At 39.6% G+C, this 15,708-nt stretch overlaps 1 protein-coding gene across 2 annotated transcripts in view; it reads right to left on the bottom strand.

Moving 5' to 3' along the window:
- Positions 1-15,708, bottom strand: part of KIZ (kizuna centrosomal protein) — a 126,161-nt gene that overhangs the window by 40,574 nt on the left and 69,879 nt on the right. The window lies entirely within an intron of this gene.

A 15,708-nucleotide genomic window follows, 5' to 3' on the forward strand; every position in this document is an offset into this window, starting at 1 on the left:
CAATCTGTGGGAAAGGGAGGTAAGATTCTACACATTAATATGAAGAATGGAGCTGGACAAAGCCTCACAGGTCATGTTAGTCCAAGGGTGAAGCAGTTACAACAGAATTTTCTTTTTAAAAAAATATATTTTATTGATTTTTTACAGACAGGAAGGAAGAGGGATAGAGAGCTAGAAACATCAATGAGAGAGAAACATCGACCAGCTGCCTCCTGCACACCCCCTACCAGGGATGTGCCCGCAACCAATGTACATGCCCTTGACCGGAATCGAACCTGGGACCTTTCAGTCCGCAGACCGACGCTCTATCCACTGAGCCAAACCGGTTTCGGCACAACAGAATTTTCTAGTACACAAGAGGGAAGATGATAAACTTTCCTTGTTATTAACATGAAAGAAGGCGAAAATGTCCTCACAGGGAGAATCACTGAGGCAGAACATGGAAGATCTGACCTTGTAAGTTTGGCTTTGAAAAAAACAGCCACTGTCATCATCGGCCTTGATATTCCTGAAACATACTCCTGCCCTCTGCCCTCTGCCCTCCCCAGGACTGGCTGGCTTCCTGGGCCCATGGCCTATCCTAGAGGCTGGATCAACTGATTTCAGGGGATTAGGAGTTGTAGTCTCCTTGGCCAAAGGACTTAGTCTCAAGTTAGCCTTGGGAGCTTTTCCTCTACATGTATAAAGTGATCCCTGGATTTTACTCGAGTTGTGATAAGTCTCTGTAGGGATGATCTGCACAGTATCCCTGTATCTGCAGACTGCGGTCCAGTAGAGTGCCCTGCCCTTGAAGCTCAGGGCTGGCTCCCATAGAGCCCCAATCTCAGCTGCCTACATGAACCATTGCTCTTCACCTGCTTCTAGAATCTTCCAGAAGAGAGGGGTGAAGAGTATTACCAGGTCTTTGACTGCCATATGTACCATCCTGGCATGCCTCATTTCTAGATCCTGATCTAGGCTGTACCCAAGGAGACTTAAATTCCTACTCTGTGTGTCCAATAATCCTGGGTATATGAAAAGCATTTTAGAATAGGAACAAAAAGAACTGACCAAAATTCTATAGTTATAAAGCTATAATTTTCTCTTTCTGATATTTCAAATAATTCAAACTTTCTGAGAGCACTTTAAATATGTATTTCTCCCTCAGATTACCTTATGCAACAACTGTAACTAATAATTTCTTGGCATGAGTTCAAGATAGCTACTGTCTTAACATACATTTTAAAAATAAAATTGATAGAGGACTGCTGAAGCTTTCTACATTTTCTAGTGAAGAATTTGTAGACAATGAAAACTGTTTTGGATTGTCAATGACTCATATAACTTCCTACTAGTCTCTCCATTATGATATACAACTTATTTCACTGTTTTGCATATCCCTTTCATATTAGACCCCCTTTGCTTTAGCTGAGCTGGGCTTCAAAAGAACACAGAATAAAATGCTTTAATAATACTGCAAACATCCTTCTAGTAACTCCTTGTATGCTTGATCAGAGTAACACCACAGCCAATAGTGCCCTATTTTTTTTAACCATGGTGGTAAATAAAGTGGTGAAGTAATAAAGTGGTGAGCATACTGCAGGTTTTCATTTACTTTGTATATTTTATCTCATTTATTTTCATTACTTAACTATACATATTTCTAGGATTTCTATTACTTTATTGATAGAGAAATTTATAAAAGGACTCACCTTATAAGATAATTCTATAGATAATTTCTCAAAGATGAGAATTTTATATCTATAAGAATTTTGATGAGTTATCAAATTACAACATGAGAATGGTTGACTTGACTCTACTGGCCATAGAGCCAACAAAGAGAGCAGCAGATCGCCCCAATCCATCCTAAAGGAATCTACAATATAAGTCCCTAAGGAACAGGGATTATGATAAGCAAGGACAGAAACAAAAGTCAAATTCAAACAGGGAATGGTCTTCAGTTTGTAGTCCAAAACAAATTCTATAGAGTCAGGAAAAACATCTGTATTACTTACAGATCTTTTAGAAAGACATATTTCTAAGGAAGCCCCCAATCGGAATGATTTTGCAGGCTGAGACTGGAAACACTAACCCATATAGTACCAGAACAAAAGTCCAGGGAAGAGTGAACAAGCTGCTCTACACATCTCACATGGGGTTCGAAAGCATTCACAAATTGAAGTTCCCTATCTGAAAAATGCCACCAGACAACAATGTTATCATGGGCCTTCTGATAGTGCTTATGAATGGACTATGCATGGGTTGTTTTTTAAAATCCTCATTTGAGGACATGTTTTTATTGATTTGAGAGAGAAAGGAAGAGAGAAAGTGAGAGAAACATTGATGTGAGAGAGAAATATCAACCGGTTGCCTCTCTTATGCATCCAACTAGGGATCAAATCTGCAAACTGGGTATGTGCCCTAACTGGGAATCGAACCTGCCATCTTCTGGTGAACAAGATGATACTTCAACCAACTGAGCCACACTGGCCAGGGCTGCATGGGTTTTAAGTTATCTGTTAACTCATACAATCTCTGTTTGATTTCATACGTTTGGAAGCCAGGAGCAAAGACTGGAGACTGTCTCACTGTTCTCAGCAGTCTGAAGCCTAAGTCAATACGAACAAACTAGTTCCTCACTTTTCTGCCTTCCCAGAAGCCAGCAGAAAGGATTCAGAAATTCAATTAAAAGGCACATATTTGCAAAATGACTGATAGTGATAGCTCCATATTTCAGATCTTACAAAAGATAAGTGTCCTATTAATTATACTAAACAGGATACCTAGAATTATTGGCTTAATTCTATTAGAAATTTTCTCAAAGTTCAATTTAAATATGAATCCTGGTAGGTCTGGAACTTGTCAATTGTGATACTCAAATGCATAAATAGATAAATGCAGAAACTTGTCAACTGTGATACTCAAATGCATAAATAGATAAATGAAGATATTAATGGAAAAGACTTTGTGTCCAAAACACCATTAAGAAAAATAAATGGTGGATATAAAACTGCTCAAATATTACAATGAATTGTACAAATGTATCTAAAAAGAGTTCCTACAAGTTAATAAGAAAAGATATTACTAACCTAATAGAAAAATGAGCAAAGAACATGAACTGGCAAATTATAAAAGTAGAAATACAAATGGCTAACAAATAGGCAGTGGGAAGATTTGACCTCAATTATAATTAAAGGTCAGATGAACAAAAAAAAAAATTGGATGTCATTTGCACTTTTCAATTTGGTGCTAAAAAAATGTTGACAGTATCCAGTTTCATAAAGAGCTCAAAGAAATGATATTTTCATCCATTCTTGGTAACTCTGATGACTCTTCCAGAGTAAGCAGTGCATAGCAAATACCTAAGAAATTCACATAACCTTTGACCTAAAAACTTTACATATAAGAATTCATTCTAAGGAAGTAGGATGGGTATTTGTAAAAACTGAATTGCTCAGATGTTTTTTGAAACTTTTTTCTAGAGAAAAAATAAAAAACAATTTAAATGCTCAACAACAGGAGTCTAGTCAGAGAGACTGGAATCCTACCTAATAAAAGAGTAATATGCAAATTAACCACCACTCTGCTACACTCACAAACCATGCCCACCAGCCACGCCCACCAGCCAATCAGAGCAAATGTGCAAATTAACTCCAACCAAGATGGCTGCCTCCACAGAGAGCAGGAGGGAGGCTTGGGTTTCCCCAGCAATGGAGAAAGCCAAGCTTTCCACACACCCTGGCTGGCCTAGGCCTCCACTCAAGGATACAAAGTTTCAATTATAGAAGATAAATTCCAAGAAAAATGGCGGCAGCCACGGAGCTGGAGAGAACAGGCTAGGGTTGCCTCCGGCAATGGAGGAAGCCAAGCTTTCCATCTGCCCTGGCCAGCCTAGGCCTCCACTCCAGGCTACAAAGTTTCAATTATAGAAGGTGAATAAACTCCAACAGAAATGGCTGCCGCCACTGAGCGGGCAGAAGGCTTGGCTTCGCTCCAGGCTACAAAGTTTCAATTGTAGAAGATAAATATATCCCAGATACCAGGGCCTCCACTTGGGTCGCCGGGGGGCATGGCCGGCCTGCAAACCACCACAGGCCCCTCGCCCAGGCCACCCCACGCCCCAAGGGAACCCCCACCCTGATCCTGGACACCCTTCAGGGCAAACCAGCTGGCCCCCACCCATGCACCAGGCCTCTATCCTATCTAATAAAAGAGTAATATACAGATTGACCATCACTCCAACACAAAAGATCAAGATAGCTGACCCCGTGTGGTCAAAGATCCTGCCCCCATGTGGACACAAGATGGCCATCACAAGATGGCCAGCAGGGAAGGGCAGTTGGGAGGGACCAGTCCTGCAAGGGAGGGCAGTTGGGGGCAATCAAGCCTGCAGGGGAGGGCAGTTAGGGGTGACCAGGCCAGCAGAGGAGGGAAGTTGGGGGCAAACAGGCTGGCAAGGGAGCAGTTAGACATCAATCAGGTTGGCAGGGCAGTGGTTAGGGGGTGATCAGGCTAACAGGCAGAAGTGGTTAGGGGCAATCAGGAAAGCAGGCAGGTGAGCAGTTGGGAGCCAGCAGTCCTGGATTGTGAGAGGGATCCCAGATTGGAGAGGGTGCAGGCTGGGCTGAGTAAACCCCCCACCCCCATGCATGAATTTCGTGCACCGGGCCTCTAGTATTCATATAAGGTTCTCTGGACAGCCATGGGAAATTATGTAGAACATGTGATAATTAGAAAAGAAGTGCATTTGAGACAAGTGGGGGAAAAAGAAGCTGTGTACACAAATAGTACAACCCGTGTCAATACATTAACTATCAAAAACCATACACCTTAATGTCAAAAGGTTAAATATGGAGAGTCAGATAACAAAAAATTTTTTTTCTTCGTTTTGGTTACCTTGACATTCCAAGTTTGTATGTTTTTTTTCCCCCTGCTAGTAGTAGTTGGTATGTTTCCCCCCCCCCCCCCCCCCTGCTAGTTTTTTAAAAAATACATATACTGGGCCAAAACCGGTTTGGCTCAGTGGATAGAGCGTCGGCCTGCGGACTGAAGGGTCCTGGGTTCGATTCCGATCAAGGGCATCTACCTTGGTTGCGGGCACATCCCCAGTAGGGGGTGTGCAGGAGGCAGCTGATCAATGTTTATCTCTCATTGATGTTTCTAGCTCTCTATCCCTCTCCCTTCCTCTCTGTAAAAAATCAATAAAATATATATATTTTTAAAAAGAATACATATACTGGATAGAAAAGAATCAAATTTCTGTGATGGGAGGACTGCATGGCGGACTTATAAACACAGCAACCGAAAGTAACCATATAGGATGGTCTGAAATTAAAACTAAAAGTAGTTCATGGTGGGTATCTTCCCTGACAAAAGTTAATCTTTACCTTAACTGAGCCTATCTGATGTCTTTAGGCATATAAAATAACATACTTTTGGAATAGCAAAGTAATTTCCTCTTTTCCTGGATGCCCCAGAGCACAACCACTGCAAAAAATAAAAAAATAATTTAAAAAAGGTAGAGGCCACAAATCCCCTTATTGTTATTGTTATCCTGTTAATTGTTGACTGTTTAACTATCCTATAAATACAAATGTGATTTGTTTTACTTTTTACCCAATCCCAGAGATTTCCCCACTTTGTTTTCTCCTGCCTCCCTAATCTATAATCAATGAATTTCATGTAACCCCTATCCATCGTCCCCTTTGATTCTGATGTATAAAATAAGCAGTAAAACTGCCATTTTCCAGAACATTTTCTCAATCTATTGAGATTTTGCTTCCCGGCAACTGTCATCAGTTTGGCTCAAATAAACTCATAAAAATTCAATAGGTTTGAACATTTCTTACACTGACATTTACTTGCTGCAGTTGGCAGGATTCCAAAGAAGCTCATCCAGGATCACCCCGTGAACCTGGACTCAATGCTAGGTACCAGCAGGGGCCCATTGAGCCCCACTGGCTCCCAACCTCACATCAGGTAAACTTGGGTGAGTCATCTCTTTGAGTTCCGAACCTTCCCTTGCCTGTGGCAGAGGGCCTGACTTTACTTGAGCTGTTCTTAGAAAATCTTTGAGGTGGCACTAATGGATAGGAGTTGAGATGGGTGGCTGGTTTTAATTTTGTTTTTTCAATTGGAACTACTTAACTGCAAATCTGAACACCACCACCACTTTTGTTGGATAAATGAAAACCTGAACTCATTTGGCTCTGAAGATAAGGGGTACTTCCTCCCTCTAGCTTGAATTTCAGGTATTCTTAGGTGACTAAGAATCTTTGTGGAAGTGTCAGAGGGTATCCCTCACTACATGCATGAGCCTCATAGGAAATTCCAAGTCAATTGTAATTAAGTAATTGATTTGTCTTGGGGTGTGATTTGGTTACTTAGTGCTCTGAGTCCTCACAGCTGTATTAGACAGCTGGGAGAGAAATCAAGACACATAAGAGGGTAGTGGAGGAGATATAAATGAAAGAAAGTGACTGGTGAGGTGACAGCCTCTTAGAGCTCAACTCATAAGCTGCACTCTTCAATCCACCACACAACATCCCTAGGAATTTGTCCAGACTCTGTAGATATCCAAAGAAAACTAAAATTAACATGGGAAATCATGCCTGTAAGGTTGACGGACCCCAAAAACCTTAGCTTCAGTTACCCCAAAACTTTAACTTCTGTTAATACTCCTGCAGGTTATATATATAATTTGTATGGAACCTCAACTTGCAAGTATCTATAGAAATGAGAAAATTTAACAAAAAATGGTATCAGCTTGAAAGTGCCAAAGTGAGGAATTCTTGACATCTCCAAATTGATTTTTCTGCATGCTCAATAAGAAAAAGCCAGCTCTAAAATTAAACTGAATGAATGTAAAGCTTATCTTGTTGAAAATTAGAAGCTTCTAGGAGAGGCTGAGATAAATTATCTTTTTTACAGGAAGTTAATAAGAAAATTTTAGAGACTGTCTCTGAACTAAAAAAGGTTTCTGAAGCTAATAAATGCCAACATCCCTTCTACAGCTCTTCCATTATATCCTTTGCTCTCTGAGCTTCCTTGTCCAGACTTGCCCTCCCCCTACCTTCTTTCTTTCATTTATATTTCCTCCACTACCACTCTCTATTGAACTAGGGAAAAATGAAAATAGAAATTCAGACAAGGATAAGCCAGAATTCTAGCAGCTCCCTTCAGGGAAAAAAACAGTCTCAGGTAGAAGGGAACCCGTGATTGTGTAAGTTCCTTGGACCATACCATAATTAAGAAGGACCTCAATGGGTACAAAGGAATTTGTTAGAACATATGATCCTGGCTATTCTGACCTGTTGCAAATAATATACCTACTGGTTCCTGAGAGAAGGGCAATAGAATGGCTAAAAAGGTTAGCTGGCATACGCATGTAGAGAGTTTTTTAAAACAGAGACAGACTAGGAAAAATGCAGGGAATTAGCTCACTGGCTTTACCAAGCCATACCTAACATTTTCCCCTGGAAAATGAACGAGACCTATATCAGCAATGTAAATGAAAGCCTGATGAACCAGTGCTTGATATCTTTGAACATTTTGAAAAACTTTCAAACAATACTCAGGTCTGTCTCCAGATAGTTTAACGATCATCAAAATGATCCTTTATTAAATTTGACATTTTTGGAAGGTCTAGATGAAGAGTTTGTAACTTTGGTTCAACAATATAAACTGTCAGACCACACATAATGATGAACTGGCTATTTTGGCTGATAAACTATCTAAAACTATTTAAAGGAGAGAAAAAGATAAAGCTACCAAAACCATGAACTTACATCTCCAACTATTAAGCAATCAAGTCAGAGGCACACAAAGGTCTTTTAGAAAAGAGAAGAGTCTATTTTTACTCTAAAAAGCCAGGTTGCTATAGAAGGATTGTAGAAAACTAAAATAGAATTTAGAAAAAGAAAAACAACAGAAGCAAGCATAGGGCTACTCTGAGGACTATGAGAGAGCATTTTTCCTTCTCCTTACTAATACTTTAAGATAAATTAAAATTATCATAAAGGGAAATTACTAAGGCCCTTGCAGATATCGGAGCTATTTTATCCATTCTTAACCCTCTTCTTCAGAATAAAGCTTCTGTACAAATGGTAGGGGTATCTAACTAATCAAGGACTGTTTTTAAATCAGAACCTGTCCCTTTCCAACTAGGGAATGTTATGGGCAACATATATTTTTACTAGTCAAATTAGTCCCAATTCACCTAATAGGGAGAGATTTTCTTGAAACCCATGATGCCCACATAGCCTTTGCCCAGAAGGGTGAAATGTATTTAGAACTAAATGAATTGGATACTGAACCAATTGGAAAAATAATGATTTTAAAGAAACTTCTACATAAGGAAAATAATCTTGAGACTGAATGTTTGTTGCAGGACATTCCAATGCAATTTTGGGCCTTTCCAATGGCAAGATCAAGTAACTCACTCCTATTAAAATAACTATTTTTTATTTTTTTGGTTAATACTCACCCGAGGAAATCTTTTCCATTGACTTTTAGAGAGAGTGGAAGGGAGAGGGAGACACACAGAGAGAAATATCGATTGGTTGCCTCCCACATGCACTCTGGCTGGGGCCGGGGTTTGAGCCTGCAACCGAGGTATGTGCCTCTAACTGGAATCAGACCCTTCAGTCTGCAGGCTGATACTCCAACTGCTGAGCCAAACCAACTAGGGCTAAAATAACTATTGATAATACTTTGCCTCTACCTAATATTCACCAATATCCTTAAAGACCTGATGCACTAACTGGAATTAAGCCCATTATACAAGATTACTTAAAAGGCGGACTTAAAATTCCATGTACAAGTCCCTGTAATTCTCCTATCCTTCCAGTAAAAAAAACCAAATGGAAAAGGATGGAGATTTTTACAGGATCTTATACCTATAAATAAGATAGTTATTCTTAGACATCCTGTGGTTCCAAATCCACATAGCTTGTTATCAGCTCTTCCTGGGGACTGCCAATATTTTTCAGTAATAAATTTATGTAGTGCCTTTTTCAGCATTCCAATAGAAAAAGACAGTCAATATCTCTTACCTCCACCTGGGAAGGTTGCCAATTTACTTAGACTGTAAGGCCCCAGGAATATACAGAGTCCCACCTACTTTTCCAGATATTAAAAATTGATTTAAATGATGTTAAATTTCCTAGAGATTCCACTTTAATCTAACATGTGGATGATTTACTTTTATGCCCTAGGACTGTGGTCAGCAAACTGCGGCTCTTTGGCCCCTTGAGTGTGGCTCTTCCACAAAATACCACGGCCTGAGCGAGTCTATTTTGAAGAAGTGGTGTTAGAAGAAGTTTAAGTTTAAAAAATTTGGCTCTCAAAAGAAATTTCCATCGTTGTACTGTTGATATTTGGCTCTATTGACTAATGAGTTTGCTGACCACTGCCCCAGGACATTACTAGACTCCCCAAAGGACACAATTTACTTATTACAACAGCTAGCTATAAAAGGACATAAGGTCTCAAAGGAAAAGCTTCAATTTTGCTTACTTCAAGTAAAATACGTTGGCCATCTCTTACCTAAAGATGGGCTACTGATTAACCCTGAGAGACTCCGAGGAATCCTATCTTTTCCTCTTCTAAAAACAAGAAAGCAGCTTAGAGGATTCCTGGGTTTGACTGGATATTGTCGAAAATGGTTTCCAAATTTTTCAGTAATGACCCAGCCTCTACATGTCCTATTAAAGTCAGATCAACCTGATCCAATTCAATGGAACCCCAAAGGGAAACAGGCCTCTACAAGGCTCTAAAGGAAGTATAATACAAAGCTCCTGTTCTGGGACAACCTACTTACAAACTTCCTTTCTTCCTTTTCACACATAAAAGTTCAACTAGCCAAAATTTCAGAAGCCTTTAATCTCCCCTGGACAAAAGCTCTCCCTATAGTGCTCCTCAACCTAATATACACTCCTTTTGGTAAACATAGACTTTCTCTTTATGAAATAGGCACTGGACACCCTATGCATCTGCATGAAAGGGCATATGAACTAACTTTACTAAAATGAGGCATTCTACATTATTGGTGAGGAATTATTAATCAGCTTAAAGAGATCAATAAATTAGTAACCAATTCATTTCACAGTATATTCCCTGAGACGAAGATTTCAAAGACCATGGCTTATAATCAGGAGATTTGGTCTATTGGAAAAAACATCAAGTAAAAAAGACTCTCTCCAACCTCATTGGAAGGGACCTTGCTAGGTATTACTAACTAACCCATGTGCAGCCAAACTCAAAAGAGTTTACTCACGGATTCACATTTCTCATTTAAAAAAGGCACCTAACTGCGGGAAAGGATCTCTACTCCTGTCTCTGACACTTGTCTCCATCTACAGCGAAGATCAAAGATTTTTCGAGAAGTTGCTGCCATCGAAGGCAGACAGCTATCCCAAGACATCAACAAGGACTGTATGCTCACAAATTGATGTTGAAAATTGTTAAATTTGTTCTTTGAACTTCTCTCAAACCTTGCTCTTCTATCACCTAATTGTTATTGGTTGAATATACATAAAAGGATTATTATATTGTTACTATTCTCCTTATGGTTTCCTAATGAAACAATATCTATCTCCTGAGACCCCCTTTCTTATTAGATATAAAAGCCCAGGTACCTCAGCTAGATCTTAAGCTTAGATTCTCAGTAGTTCAACTGACTGGCATAGAAACCATTCTCAATAACACTAGAATACGTCCAATGAGAATTAGATGGGCAATACTTAAAAAATAGTAAACAATGGGAACCCAGCTCCCTATCTAATTGTAAAAACCAAAGAGGTGAATGGTTATGCCCCCAATCAATATGGAATACTGAATTCACCCAATCCTGGCCTATTGTATCTACCCTAACAAATAACAATATATGATATATAGAAAAAGGACATTCTTGGGTAAGGGTTAGAAAATTCTTCTGTTATACTAAGTGATTTTTATTGTAACAATCCCAAATTTACATGGTCAACATAAGAAACATTCAAACCTGTGAAGAATTTTGTGAGTTTATTTGAACCAAACCTTGTCCACAATTGTCGGGAAGCAAAATCTCAATGGATTGAGATAATGCTCCGGAGAATGGCAGTTTCACACCTTATTTTATACATTACAATCAAAAGAGGAGACAAGTGGGTTACATGAAATCCATTGGCGATAGATTAGGGAGGCGAAAGAAAGCAAAGTGGGATGGGGGGAACCCCTGGGGTTGGATAAAAAGTAAAATGATAGACACACACTTCTTTCACTTAGGTGGGTGCAGGATAGTTAATAGTCAACAATTAACTCAATGACAATGAGGGGATTTGTGGTCTCATCAGAGTGGTGCCTGTGCTTTGAGGGTTCTGGAAAAAGGAAAATTCCTTTGACATTCCAATGATGTGTTATCGTAGATGCAAAAAGATAAGAGACAGGCTCACTTAAGGTAAAGATTGACCTTTGTCAAGGAAGATACTGGCCTAGGGCATGACTACCCACCATAAACTGCTTTTATTTAAAAAGTTTTAATGTCAGACCATCCTTTGTGGTTACTTTAGGTCTCTGAGTTTGCAAGGTCACCATGCAGGCATTCCCTGAGCTAGTCAGGTAGCATGTGGCCCCTTTTCGTTCACAACACTAAATACTATGGTAATATGACATAATACTGAAATCATAGGCAAAATAACTTTGCCTGAGGTTAATAAAACCTATGATAATATTGAAACTGAAAACCCAATGTATTGAGAAATTAAACTGAATCCTCCCCATGAAGTCATTTCTATGGAAACTAACTGGCCAGAAGAAAAATTAGAGTTTCTGGATAATAAAATGGTATAAAGTATTAATTTGTATGGCCAAATATATCATAAGGTACAATGACAGTGAACAAAGGAGAAAACATAGTATCAGCTTAATAAAAAATTATGATAATACATGTAATGGGTTCTTTGGTTACTGGTTTAATACTGTTGCTCTTGTTCCTAGTATGTAAATGTTATACTAGATGCAGAAAAAGAAAACTTAAGAGAAGCAGCAAAAACACTTGAATCATAGCTCAAAGATAAAAAATGATCTAGAATATTTTTAACAAAGACATACAGGATCTGAGTGACTCCCATTCACCTGCCTTTTTAAGCATCATCGCTTAAGTTGTATCTAAATTATAGGAAAGGGATTTTATCTATGTAGCAATTAAAAGAAAGGGAAAGTATTCTTATGAGCCAGCAGATGAATATTCAAGGGAGAACAAGAAACCAGCCCACCATTTAGGGAGAGGTGAGGGGATTCCTGTGACCAGTCACATGTCTGATTTATGTGTGTGTGTGGCAACAGGACCAACCTATTCTACCAGTGACACCAGCAGATCACTCTGCTTTGTTTGGAGTTTTCCCAGGTGGAAACAAACATCACTTAAAATAAAATAAGTATTAAGGCACTTTGTATTTTAATGAAGCACCCAACTCATTTTTTTTTCATATAAAGTAATTACAAATTTTTCTGATTTAAAGTATGCAGCTCAATAATGTAATTGCCTAATAGATTATGCGGGTGCTGTGGACCTTATCGAGTCTTGAGGGGACATAATCCCAGTTTCAGAGCTTAATGATGTATTTACTCAAGAGATGGATTGACTCCCGCTGACAGCAAGGGGACCCACAGGTAAACATCATTTACTTGTGCTGTTTAATTAGCCATTTACCCAAGAGATCAAAGTAAATATTTCTGAGCTTCATTAGACTCTTACTTAACCAAGTAATTACTAGTAAAGCGTTCTTAAATTTTGAAAATCTTTAAGAATTTTATCTATAGAGAAATATTTAACCCATATTAGTTACTAAATGTATATATTGTTTCAACGCAGGATAACAACTCCGAGATACTTGATTTTGCTAATTGTAAACGGATGATGCATAAACTAGAACCCACAAAAGTATTTAGTCCTAAAGCTCCCAACGCTTGCCCTGCCCATATAATTTTGGTAACATTGTTCATTGTTGCTGTGCATTTCTTCATTCAGAACCTAGCCATTTGTGAAACTGCTTCTTTACTTCCATCTTTAAGTACAGATGTTGTCATTAATTTATTGGTAATTTTTATTATTGCAACTAAGATGAGATCATGATGATTTAAAGCAGTGGTTCTCATGCCGCGACCCTTTAATACAGTTCCTCATGTTGTGGTGACCCCCAACCATAAAATTATTTTCATTGCTACTTCATAACTGTAATTTTCCGATGGTCTTAGGCTCTACTAGCAGCGGTTCTCAATCTGTGGGTCGAGACCCACAGGTTGAGAACCGCTAGCAGGGTCGCCTAAGACCATCGGAAAACACAGATATTTACATTATGATTCATAACAGTAGCAAAATTACAGTTATGAAGTAGCAACAAAAATAATTTTATGGTTGTGGGTCACCACAACATGAGGAACTGTATTAAAGGGTCGCGGCATTAGAAAGGTTGAGAACCACTGATTTAAAGGAACAAAGAATACCATTTGATTCCCAAATTTTTAACTGGGCAGCCTCTTCTCATTAATAATGGAGTTATTATTTTAAAATTATAAATGGATTGGTTGTCTAGAACTTGGAATACATTTTCTAATATAAACAATACCCTTTAAAAAAAGTTTAGATAACAAAGAGCATTCAACCAATACTTATTTCACTCTTGACACAGCTGATGTGATGTACTGAGACAGGCTAGTAAGCCAGGACAGGTGGAATAGGGAAACTGGGACAGCTGAAAAAAACAGAGCAATTTACAGCAGATATAGAAGGTCACCTCCTTAGAAATAACATCTAGGCCTCAGTTGTATTTCAGCTCCAGACCCAGAAAGGCAGCAAAACCAGGTGGGCAGCACCAGGATCAGCTGCAATGACTGACAACCCCCTGCCCTGATACTGACCAATCATTAGAGACCAAGGCCTGGAGAAGCACAGCTAGAAAACTTATTAATATTCTGCTGAAACCCTCCCCTGAGACCTCCCCTAAGATTCCCACCTTCAAGAAAGAGACAAAGCCTCAAGACAAAGGACCCAGCACTAGCTCTCCCTCTGGGGAGCAGCCCCTGCCATTCCCTTTCCTATCTTCTTCCCCCACTTCTCCCCCCACAGGCATGCATCTCCTAAACTCCAAAGGACCCCGTGAGGCTTGCAACCAGGGGAGCAATGAGCAGCTCATCCCAGGCTAATCCCCTAAACTTGTACCCAAGGCCTCCTTTTCTCTGACTCCCCAGAGAGCTAAGGCAGCCCAGCCTAGGCTCTCCTGCTGCTTCTAAGTCCTTTCTTGTTTTATGTCCCCAGCTTCAATAAATGTTCCCTCGTAGTCCATCTGGATTTGTGTTGTGAAATTTTTCCGCACGAAGTCAAGAACCCACACACTACAAGCTGGCCCTAGGCAGACCCACCATGGGCCAGGTCTTCTTTCCAGTAACAGTACTTGCTATAAACAATTTTATTACAGAACTAGAGGCCCGGTGCATGAATTCGTGCACGGGTGGGGTCCGGCCGGCACAGCGGTTGGCCAGCCGGCCCCGCCCTCTGGTCGAACTCCTGGTTGGTCAAACTCCCACCAGAGAGGACAATTTGCACATTAGCCTTTATTACATAGGATAATACTAAATGAAATGGGCAATGAAATTTGAAAACAAAATCCTTCTTAAGATCTACATTTATCAACAGTTATGGAATGGATTTAGAAAACACAGGTTCTGTTATTTCTAAAAAAACATTATTCTTTCTGAAAAAAACATTCACACAAATGGTATCATACCTAAGCCAAAACAAAACTGTTACTTACTGATTCACACATCATGCAGTAAAATGAAAATGTTTGCAAAAAGGACATACACAAGGTTACTTTTTAAAAGGAGCATCGGATCCTTGAGATGCATATGGGGGCTCTATCTGTAGCTGCAATAATTAGTTACAGGAGAAAGAAAGATGAGAGGAAGGAGGCTCGAGGACGGAGAGGAGGAGAAAGGAGAGGAGAAATGAAAGAAAGAGCTGGAGAAGAAAGAGAAGGGGGGTGAAAAAGGAAGAGAGAGAAGATGAGAGGAGAGAGAAAAGAAGTAAGAAGATGGGGAAGAGAAGGAAGATGAGGATGAGATCTGAAACAATATAGTATGATGGTATCAACACATGTGAATTTGGATTGGTAAGTATATTGTATCATTCTATGTATATATGTTTGATATACTTTTAAAAAGTCCTTTTACTCTGTCTCTTTTTTAAATCCTCACCAGAGGACATGCCTTCTATTGATGTTTTAGAGAGAAAGGATGGGGGAAAGGGAGGGAAAGAGGGGAAGAGAAACATCGATGTGAGAAAGAAACATCAATAGACTGCCTCCTGTACGTGCCCCCACCGGATATTGAACCCACAACCTACGTATGTGCTCTGACCGGGAATCGAATCTGCAACCATCTGGTGCATGGGATGATGCTGCAACCAACAGAGTCACCTGGCCAGGGCTCTTCCACTCTCTTTTAATTTAAGAGGCAAGGAAAGGGCAGGGACTAGAGATCTGAAAGTTCCCTGAAAGACTTGAGGGGAGATGGCAGAGGCTCTGAACATACAGCAACACAGGTACACAACTCTGAGACAGAGGTGGCAAGGCTCCAGGAGGGGCACATGTCGAATCCTTAAACTATGTGCATGATAAAAATAACAAGTTAAAAAGGATCAAAGACAGAAAACCCTATATTACGTATATGGATGACAAACAATGGTTTACA

The sequence above is a fragment of the Cnephaeus nilssonii genome, assembly GCF_951640355.1.
Source record: "Cnephaeus nilssonii genome assembly, chromosome: 11".
NCBI lineage: Eukaryota > Metazoa > Chordata > Mammalia > Chiroptera > Vespertilionidae > Cnephaeus > Cnephaeus nilssonii.